We start from the raw sequence: 10,712 nt of genomic DNA, 5'->3' as shown, positions 1-10,712 counted from the left end.
TTCTGGCTCCCCCTAATATTAATCTTTTTGCAAGAATGTCCAGTGGACAGTCTGTAGCTGCTGGTATCCAGGTGTTTCAGGATAAAAAATGTGGTATGCAGGATGTTGCTTCTGTGTTTTCTGGTGCAGCACCTCTTGGAGAAGAGCTGGAACATCCAACTTCTACCATGACTCTCCCTACCTGTTGGTGGCATTCCCTCCTTGCCCCCCTTAAGAGATGAGTCATGCTGAGGCAGGCTTTGGGAAAGCTCAAGCAGATGATGCTAGCAGGATTGTCCTCACCACATTTAGCCACCAAAACTCAGATGGAATGCATGCTTCTTGGTGGCTCCGGGATGCACATACCCCTTTGGGCTGCTCCACGGGGTTTGACTTGGGCAGAAGAATCACTTCTAGCTGGGCACAATGCCACGGCGCTTCTCCAGTGAGGTCCATCCCACCTGCACCCTTCCAAGGGAGACAGCTGCTGTCCGCAAATCCTCACCCCCACTTCTGGGAGAACCATGTGCCCCATTTCTTTGCCACGTAGGAATAACTGGATCTTCTCCATCATATGACCTGCCTAAAACATTTGCTTCTTCATCTAACATTGCATGGACTTCTTGGAAATATTAGGTGGACAAGGAAGAAAACGATGGATGTCAGGAGACACTACTTCTCTGGGACACTCTCTGTTAAGGCTAGAGAGGCATCTCATGGGTGTATCAACAAGTGGTACATGGAGATAGTTTTCTGCTTGGATCTCTGGCACATTTGGAAAAGTTCTCCCTGGAAAATCGGTTGAGCTGCTGATGGCAGTGCACTGGTTCAGCAAAGCAGCAGATTGCTTCTGTTTGGAAAGTGGGAAAGTCACATCCAACACTTGCTGAGACATTTGCAAAACGATAGTGCTCATCTTCATAAACTGAGCGTTGACATGGTTTTGGCTAGGATATGAATCAGTTGCAAGGGATGTGAGTGCCAGTGAAGGAGATAAAGTGTAGATTTTTCAGGAGGGTGACTGTGGCAACCAACTGATTGGGCAAAAAACCCAAATATTTGGTGAACTTTGCTATCTGCAGCAGAGAAGTTCAGCAGTTTTAGAGCAACCTTTGTTGCTTGTTGTTCAGGGGGCAGTTCTGTCTCTGGTCATATTTTTTTTCTTCTTGGCTAGTGCTCTGTGACTGATGAGGATCTCAGTAAAACACAAATTGATTTGCTTGGCTTTCATGGTCACCTCTGGACTGTAATTACTCAGGCAGGAAAAATTAATTAGTCCAGTGTGGGCTGACTGCTGCTTTCCAAGCACTGCTGAATCTTAATTGGAGAGCTGCAGAAAAAAGGTGCTGATTCACACCATGGCATGATGGGGTGGGGATTTTTCCAGGGACAGAGGGTGGAGGGATGAAGGGGGATGAAGGTCAAGATGAGATATGTTGTCTGTTCCAATGTTAGCAGCTGTGCCTTCTGTCCTTTCCTTAGGTGTGATAACGAGCCCATTAAAACCTGTTTGCTGCTTTCAAACAACTGCAATAAGAAGGACTGGGTTTTGTCAGACAAGCATCCACACGGATCATTTTGGGGTGTGCAGTGCTCACTAAAAACACCTCAGAGGCGGTTTTTATCTAAGACACCCACTAGTGATTATTCTCTCACTGCTCGCCATGATGCCATTTGCAATGACAGTACAGCACTGGTGCTTAACGCTGCTGTGGAGGTAAGAGCTGCTGGGACAGGTCCCTTTGGCTGAGAAATTTCTAGTAGCTAAGAGATGAGCTGGTGACAACACGAATGGCTTCACTGAGAAGACGTGCCTCTGTTGTTGCTGCATTTGATGATTTATTTTCATGTTGGCATCCATCTGTTCCCCTCGGTTCCTTCAGTTATATTATTATTATTATTATTTGGTGCAAACTGCACGCAACAAGTTTGCTTTTAGTTGTGCAATGAAAGAAATACTGAACATGCTGGTTGTTGAGGATCAAACAGCAGAACGTTACTCAGCCCTCACTCAAAAATTGGTGTGGGTGATTGCCTGAGAAAATGATGAGGAAATGACATTTGGCAGAGGATATTTTTCAGGCAGTTCCCAGTAATGTTTGCGCCTTGGCTGTGGGTTTGATTCACATCCCCTGTGCTCCTACCCACCAGCAAGCACCAGCACAGCAAGAGCCGAACAGGATTTTCTTAGAACAGATCAGCCCTGCTCACAGATTTGCTAATTAGATGAAATCTTGTTAGCAAAAACACTTTTACTGAGCTAAAAATATTCTCATTTGGGGTTTTTGTTTTTGGGTTTTTTTGTTTCTTTTTCTCTAAGGATCTGAGGCTTGATGCATACGCTAAAGCTACAGTGAAGATGTGCACTCCTGCTTGGGTTCACAGTGGTGGCACAGAGCCTGGCATGTTGCTCATTACTGAAGCAGACACCTACGTCACCTTTACTGTTGCTGTTCTATCAGAAGTTTATTCTCAGAAGTGCAGTTTTATTGAGAAAAGATAGAAATCCTGTTTTTCTGGCCAGCTCCACATCTAATATATTTCTTCCAAGCTGACTGCTCATGTTGAAATAAGTAATGCATCTCATGGCATTAGTTATGTTGTTAGTCATGGTTAGTCATTCATGTTTCTGAACTACAAAACTTAACATTTTGACCTGATGACCAAATCGACCTCTGGGTGCCCATTTTAATGATTGCAGTTCAAAACTCCTCATCTATTTTCATCTAACCCATTTCACCGTATCTTCCTCTGTCCACTCTGTCTGAGGATGGACAGTCGTAAGGATACAAGCTTAAAATTCAGCAGAATGCTGACAATGTGGAGAAATGCACTGAAGAAATCCAGCACACTTTGATAGACACCAACACAACACGCTGCTCCTTGCATATAAGAGTAAATATTCCAGCAAGTATTGGGCAGGAAGAGTCTAGCTTGGCAAGAGCACCATAGAACAGGACCTGGGAAGCCACAATGAATCACAAGGTGAGCATGAGTCAGGCATAACACATCGCTGTTGAAAGAGAAAAAAAAAATTTTTTTTTTGCATATTTATATATATATTTGCCATTCTTTAAGCAAGTGCAGTCCTCATTTTGTTGTATTCGGAATGGGCAGGCTCACAGTGGGAGACCCATTGCCAGTTTGGAGAACTACATTTGGAGGACCAACTTGTGGTGGGATGACCTTGGCTGAAGGCAATGTGTCCACCAAAGCCGCTCTGTCACTGCCCTCCTCGACCAGACAGGGGAGAGAAAATATAACAAAAGACTTACGGGTCGAGATAAGGACAGATAGATCATCCAGCATTTTTTTTTTTCCTTCTTAATATGCTGTCCCAGAGGCACTACCACCATTGCTGATCAGCTCAGCCTGGGCCAGAGGCAGGTCCATCCCGGAGCCAGCTGGCATTGGCTCCATTGGGCATGGGGGATGCTTCTGGCATATTCTCAGAAGCCACCACAACCTTGGCATGCAAACCCATTATGCAAATGGATAAAGACATCTAAAGGAAAAAATGGATTGGAGACGTTTGTCTGAAGGAAAAGCCGATTTAGGGGACATATGCAAAGAGTGAAGGAACAGCCTTACTTCCATACCCGTTCCGACCAGCCTAGAAACTACTGGGTTTAATTTGCATGACAAGATTTAGGTCAGAATCACCAGGGGCATTGTGGAATATTTTAAAGTGCAGATTAGACAAATCTTTATCAGGAGTGATAAATATGTAATTCCTCCCGTGTGAAGGTGGAGCAGCGGACTAGGGAACCCCACAAATTACTTTCCGATGATTCTGGGACTGATTGCTGCCTTGCAGGCTGAACTGAGGAACCTTGGGGCTGGCTTTAAGCTTGGCTGCTCATACGGATTTGTTAGGTTGGCATTGCCTTTTGCCGATCACCTTCAGCTTTGTTCCCCACCAAAGTTTTGTCAGTCCTACAGGACAAATTTCCAGGTGAGTTGGAGCTACTTGGGCATCACCCACATAATAAAACTATTCTCTTGTGGAGGTGGGTTCATCCATATTTCATCCGACAGAGACGTGCCCCTTGTCTATCTCATGATGATGCGTTTGGGTCATTGTATTGACCTCAGCTCTGCACCAGCTCCATTGTTTGAGTGAGGATCTGAAATTTTTATATCAAAAGGGCTTTTCATTCAAAATCATTTGTGCAAAATGAAACTTTTTCTTGCCAAAAAAATACATTATAATTTAAACGCTCTGCTTTTCACAAACTTACTGGTATCTAAAATTGATATTTTAATCAAAGCATTACTAAACATCTATCAAACTAATTTAAATAATTACTGCTTTGCTGTCTTTACAGTAGACACAATTTGCTGTAAGCAAATGCAAATGAGCAAACAGTGAATATTTCAAAAATGGTTTTATTAGCTTTAGAAGAAATCTTCCTTAGAATCTCATGTATTGTGTAGAACAAGGGACATATGTTGGATCCAGTTAACGGAAAGCATTTCATAATCTTGGTACTCAAAAAAAAAATAGTTTTCCCATTTTTACCAGTTTATCTAAGCATTTTTTGCATTAAAGATTTGCTAATGACTTAACGACATTGTCCCTCCCTATTATTGTCCCTCTAAAATGCTTCTCTTATTATTGTGAGCTTTTTCAGTCAAACATCTGCTCCTGCTCCGTGACACCAAATGTAACTGGAAATGGGAACACATTTTCTCCAGATCTATAGGTTGACCATAAAAGGTCCAATAGCAGTTTTATTTGGGCGGTGGATTTTCAAAGCTTCAGAAAATGCTCCAGTGTCAATACAGATGGGTTTTATACCATCTCTGTCAGCAGCTTCACTAATAGCTCTTTCCCTGGCAGAAACCCTGCATCATGTGTACCGTAGATGACTACTTAGCCACAAGACTCTTCTACATAAAAAAGCCACTAATTGTTCCACACAATGCAAATGGGGCAGAAGGATGCAGGTGGGTGGGGGAACCAAACCACCCATACTCCACAAGACACGGTGATTTCAAGTTTACTGCCAAGTTCCCTAAAAGAGGAACTTACAAAGATGGTTTAGCCATGGTAATGAAGCCAATGGTGCAAGAATATCCATGTACTCAACTGATGGGATGTTATTATTCTGTTTTTTCTGCCAGACCACCTGCAGGTGCTGGGAAACTGAGTCACCCCAACATGTTTGCCACTGTTGTGCCTTGTCCTCTGCTTGCCTGTGTGGGATACGTTGAGTTGGCCAATGGTTTTTAGATAAATGCTGGCTTGATACCCGTGGTGCACTTTACACTCAAAATGGAAGGTTTCTAGTGATTTCCAGTCCAAACCTGGTCATGATCCACCTTCAGCTGTTATTACAGACTTAACCTCCCAGCTTACCCTGTGCAACATGCCTCAAATGAGTGTCAGGGCTGGCCCATCCAATGTATTTGTAGCGGAAAAAATGAATAGCCATACGCATCCTATAAACACTTTAAAGTTTTTTCACCGTCCTTATGCTAGCAGTCTTCATGCATTTTTATTTTTCATGCATTTTTATTTCTTAACTCCTGAAGCCCTGTTTAATAGCAAGCAGCTTTTGTTGGGAACGTCTAAGGACACGACTCTGCTTTGTTTTATCAAATGTCTCCTCATCTGAACCATCGCAATCAACAGCGTTACCCAATTGCTCTGGCAGGCTTCATAGTACTTCCCAGTTTTGTGTCACCCTCAAACCATGAAGCTCATACCTGATTTCCAGCCTTTGGCCACCACACCCGTACCAAACAGATCCCGCTTGGAAGCCAGCTCTGCTCTAAGCAGGAGGTTGAACCTCCAGAGGTCCCTTCCAGCCCACATTTCTCCGTGAGTCCGTGCTTCTGTTGCAGCAGGGTTTCAGAACCGCCTCTGAGCATCACCACAGGTAATCTGTCCTTTTCTGGTACTTACCACTTCAGTGTGAACAGTTGCAGGCTCCCTTCATTCACTTTCAGCTCCGGAGCCCAAATCCATGGATAATTTATCAGAAGCTCCCAGAAAGTAAGATGGATTTAGTTCATGTACGTCTCTTGTGTAAGGGAGCACTGGTCCTACCAAGAAACACTGCTAAATTATCCTGAAACAATTTCGCTTGGGTAAATTATCTTGTAATATTTACATTTCTCCCTACTTCCTGGGCTTTATCTATACTTCTTCCAAAACTCTGACATCAAACTAACAGGCCTACACTTGTCTGAATCATTCTCCACCCTCTTCTTTATGGAGGTGTTGTATTTGTTACCCTCCCATTACGGGGACTATCCCTGCTTTGTGTAACTGTTACACATCGTCCCTCCTTCAGCTGTTGCTCTGCCTGCCAATGCTGGTAATGGTCGAGGCAGACATCAGCTTTTCATTTTTCACTTGAATCAGGCTAGTTATGGGCTTCGCCGCAGACGCTGTCGTGCCCTACCCTTGTCCACACTGGGAGTCCGTTGATGCCCTTGCTGCTGTTAACTGCAGTAAGTAAGGTTTTCAGTCTTAGCGATAGGTAACTGTCCTAATTTTCTCTTTGTTCCCCTTGGTTTCTGCAGCTTAAGTACCACGTACTATTATTATTTTTAATTTCCTATGTGAGGTAGATTTTCGGTCATCCTTACTTTCTTTCTGCAGTTTGTAACCTCTCAAACATACCTCTTCTCACGGCTCTCTCTCCCTTTTGAATTTTGAATTTTAAGTACCTATGCCTTTTCTGCACACAGATCCCAGAGCTGCTTAGCTAGACTCAATAATTCATTTCCTTAGATTTCAAAGTTTGCCTTCCTAAGTGTCCAGACCTTCATTCTAGACCTACTTTTGCCCATTTTGAAATTTAAAGTGAGAAAAGGCAGCTCACAGTCACACTTTATTCAAATTTTACTGCATTTAAAATCATACAGGAGCTAGGTCAAAACCACTGCTAAACTTACTTTTGTGAAGAATTGCATCACCTAAAACACCTGAGCCAACAAGCATCAGTTACCTTTCAATTAATTTTCAAGATGTTAAAAGTCTCCTATAATTGCCATTAATACTTTTGCATTTGATAACTATATAGAGACTAATCATGATTAGGCTGAGGCTGGGGACACAGAGGAGGGCAGTGAGATTTTTCTCCCTCTCCAGCCATCCCTCCTGGCAGTGGTTTGCATCAAAACACTCTTTTGACCCTGCCATAACATTTCCATCCTCCACCCTCTGCTTCTTGCTACCACCTCATTCCTTCCATCCCCACCGGTTCCAGCATCCCGGAGGTTTCTCAGTACCCGTGTGACTTCCATGCCTCTGTTTTGCCCTTCCATGCACCAGAACCGTTTCAGGTCCTATATATGAGCATCTCAAAGTTTGCCTGACAGTTCGGTCTCTCTCACACTCTCACGGAGTGTCAGGTCCCTGTCACCTTTACCAGATGTTGGGTATTGGGTTTGTTTCTTGGCATTGTCTTTTGTGCTGGTAGTCCAGTACCTTCTAGTCCATGCAGCTGGGCATCATCTGAAGTGATGAGACCGTGTCCTGCCCTTGCTAGAAATCATCCATCCTCTCTGCAAGACAGCTTGCATATCCTAAACGGCAATTGTCTGGCTTTATAACATAATACAATATAGAGGAGTTTTTGTCTTTTCTGATTCTTCTTGCTTGCAACAGGAAAGGATTTTCCCCAGCTTTCTACAAAAGCTTCTGAAGGCTTTGCAGTTTCATGGTATGCTACATTTTTGCTTCCAGTGTAGTCATTATGAATAGTGTAAAAACCCCAGAAACATGACAGTGAAAATGATATTTTGATGTAGAACGGATATAAAGAATGTTCACCTTTTCCAGCCACAACTAGGAGAAAAGATCTAAGCCCTAAAATGTCAGAATGATGGCCAAAGAATTAGGAGAAATGTCATTTTTTTCAAAGCTGAGATGTTCTCCATTCACCCCGCTGGGTGGGCAGAGCACTGGAGACCTGGATGACTTCAACTCATGGCTGATGCTCTGAATGATCTAAGGAAGCTCTTCCTATCTCTGCGCCTCTGTTCCTCCTCCCACTCCCTGTCTCGTCTGCTCACATTTCTCTCTCTCAAATTGCTTCTGATACGTGTCCTTGCAGCATCCAGCACAACGTGGTTCCAGGCTCCAGCAGGACCCCCAAGGTACCACCATCCTACAAATAACAATGATAGTGAGTGTAATTACAATAGTCAAACTACTCCAGCTCTGCATCATTAGCCATGCCCTGAGAAAAATAACCTTTTAATCAGTCTGATCTGTCAACTGTGCCTTCCTTCACTGTCACTGTCAATCTAGAAAAATCCATCCTTCATGTTTCTTGATTAGAAGGATGATGGCAGGCACCCATGGCCCTGCACAGAAAGTACTGAGACATTTCATCTTTTCACAGGACATAGCCCCATCACGCTGCATAGCTAGCTGCTGGCCGAGCATCACAAGACGCAGTGCGTGTGTCTCCCATGTCCATCCCACGACAGCAGAACATCCCTATACATGAGAAAAGCAGTGGCTAATGCAGTTGCAAAGCAAGACACCCAGTGCCAAAGCCGTGGCTGGATCAACAGTAAGGTCAGACCACAACCTGCCTGAAATGAAGGGAAGATCAAAATCTACCACCTGCAGGAGGCTGCATTCACTGATCATCAGTTTCCAGATTGCTCTGCTCTTTGGGTTTCCTCTCAGTTTAAGCCTAGTTTGGAATGTCTTTGGTTCTACAACTGTATTACTTCTCCTGAGGGCACCTAAGCCAGTTGCTGGTCTGTCCTTTTTATCATCTAATATCGTGATGTAGCTGGTATCAGTTACGTTGCGTGCCAGGCTGCTGATTGATTTCAGGCAAAAGTCTTGAAATAAAAAAAGGATTGCAAAGGGGCAGGAACAAGAGGTACTTCATGCAGCCGTGTAAGCTTCTGATTTCTCAAAAGCTGTGTTATTTCAGCCTGCCAGGAACAGCTGGGAAACAAACCCTGACCAGGCACCAGGACAGCAGCTCAGTGAGGTGGTGGGATCTCCATCCCTGGGACTGTTCCAAGCTTCACTGAACGAGTCCCCAAGTAATATGATGGGGAACTGAGATGTCAGACTCCAAGGAGTGTTTCTCCTCCAAGTTATCTTGCCTCCCAGAGGGGTTCTGGACATGTCAGAGGCTGGTATATTGGTGAAGTCCTCCAGGAGCTTTGAGGAGGAGGGACACGGCAGCATTGGTACTGGCTTGAACCACAGGAGAGCATGGTCACTGTGGCAGGCATGTGCTCCTGAAGACAGAAGGGGACATCAGAAATGATGATGTGCTGTGACTTCTCCTGAACAGAGATATCCCAGCCCAGAATTATCAGCAGGTTGTTGGATCTGGAAAGCAGTCTGGAAGAGTCTTCCTTATTCTTATACATTTTTCAGATAAAATCTGGTGGTTTTTTTGGTTTTAAGAGCAGTTTCTTTGGGTGTTTTGGGACCAAGAAAATCCATCTGAAAGTTATGGACAGTTCAGAGTTCTGTCACAAGAGACATCTGGTATTTCCTATATTTTAAATGTATATTCTGCATTGACAATATAATTAACATAGCTTTTAATAATTAAAGACTACAAAAACCAACACTGGCTCCCTGAGAAAACCCTTTTCTTACCTCTGCTACTCTAAGGAAAAAACTTCCACTACATTTCTTTGCTTTGTATCTTTTAATGAAATTAGTTATTAAACCAATGAATCATTTTCTTTTATCCTATACCTATTTATTTTCCTTAACAGTCTTTTCTGAGGAACCTTATAAGAAGTGTTTCAAAAACCCAAGTAAATTACATGCACTTAGGTCACCTTGCTCTCTGATTTTATTAACTTTTTCAGGTTAACAAGGCATACTTTTCCCTTCAGAAGCTGTGATGGTTTGACCCAATCAAGCTACCCTACGTTTATCTAAATGCTGTATTACTTGATTCTTAATTAGACTGTTTCTCTGGGACTAGCGTTCCTGATACCAATGGGCAACTTTCTAATCTTCTTGGTAATTGCTGTTAGTATGGATATATGGAGCGATGCAAAGTCCACTGAAGACGTTGGAAAAACAGCCTTAGGAACACCTTTAAAACCTGTGCAGAAATGCCTTTTGGCCCTGGTTAGCTAACTCCTGGAACAAACCGTAGCTCTGGTTTTAATGTTTGTAATTTCTTTCAAGGCCATAAACTTATTTCCTTGGGAAAACAAAACAAAACAAAACAAAAAAACCAGAACCAAAACCAAGCAACACAAAGCTGCCACCCCACACACCACCTAAAAACCTCAGACTTCTGCCTGCAAAGTACAATTTCTTTTTGTATTATTCTTCCCATAGAATGGGTAACAGTCTTTTATATGTTCTCCCTCCCCTTCCCATCTCCAGCTGCCGCTTCTGTTAGCAGATGTCTCTCCCTAGCCACGCTTTCCAGAATGCACAAGGCTCGTGTGTCTAAATTAAATCAAAACCAAAAGTAGAGCAAACCCAGTGCACAGCCGACTAGCTGGAGGGTGGGATGGGCCTTTCTGGTGCAGTTTGCCCACCCAGAAGGCTTGCTACCCTGTGCCTTTGCTGGCTTCTGCAATTTATGGTGCCTCTTCTACTTAAGAAATGAGACTGGAGTAATAGGTGACCTCAATGTGAACCAAATTATACTTTTCCCTTTGCATTCAGATACTTACAGCTCTGAACCAACCATCTGCAACCATGAAAAAAAAAAAGAAGTAGCTTAAGGTATTACTCGCATAACCTGCTCTGTGTTGAGCTGGGC

This window comes from Falco biarmicus, chromosome 3 (assembly GCF_023638135.1).
Source record: "Falco biarmicus isolate bFalBia1 chromosome 3, bFalBia1.pri, whole genome shotgun sequence".
Classification (NCBI taxonomy): Eukaryota; Metazoa; Chordata; class Aves; order Falconiformes; family Falconidae; genus Falco; species Falco biarmicus.
This window is presented reverse-complemented; position numbering follows the sequence as displayed.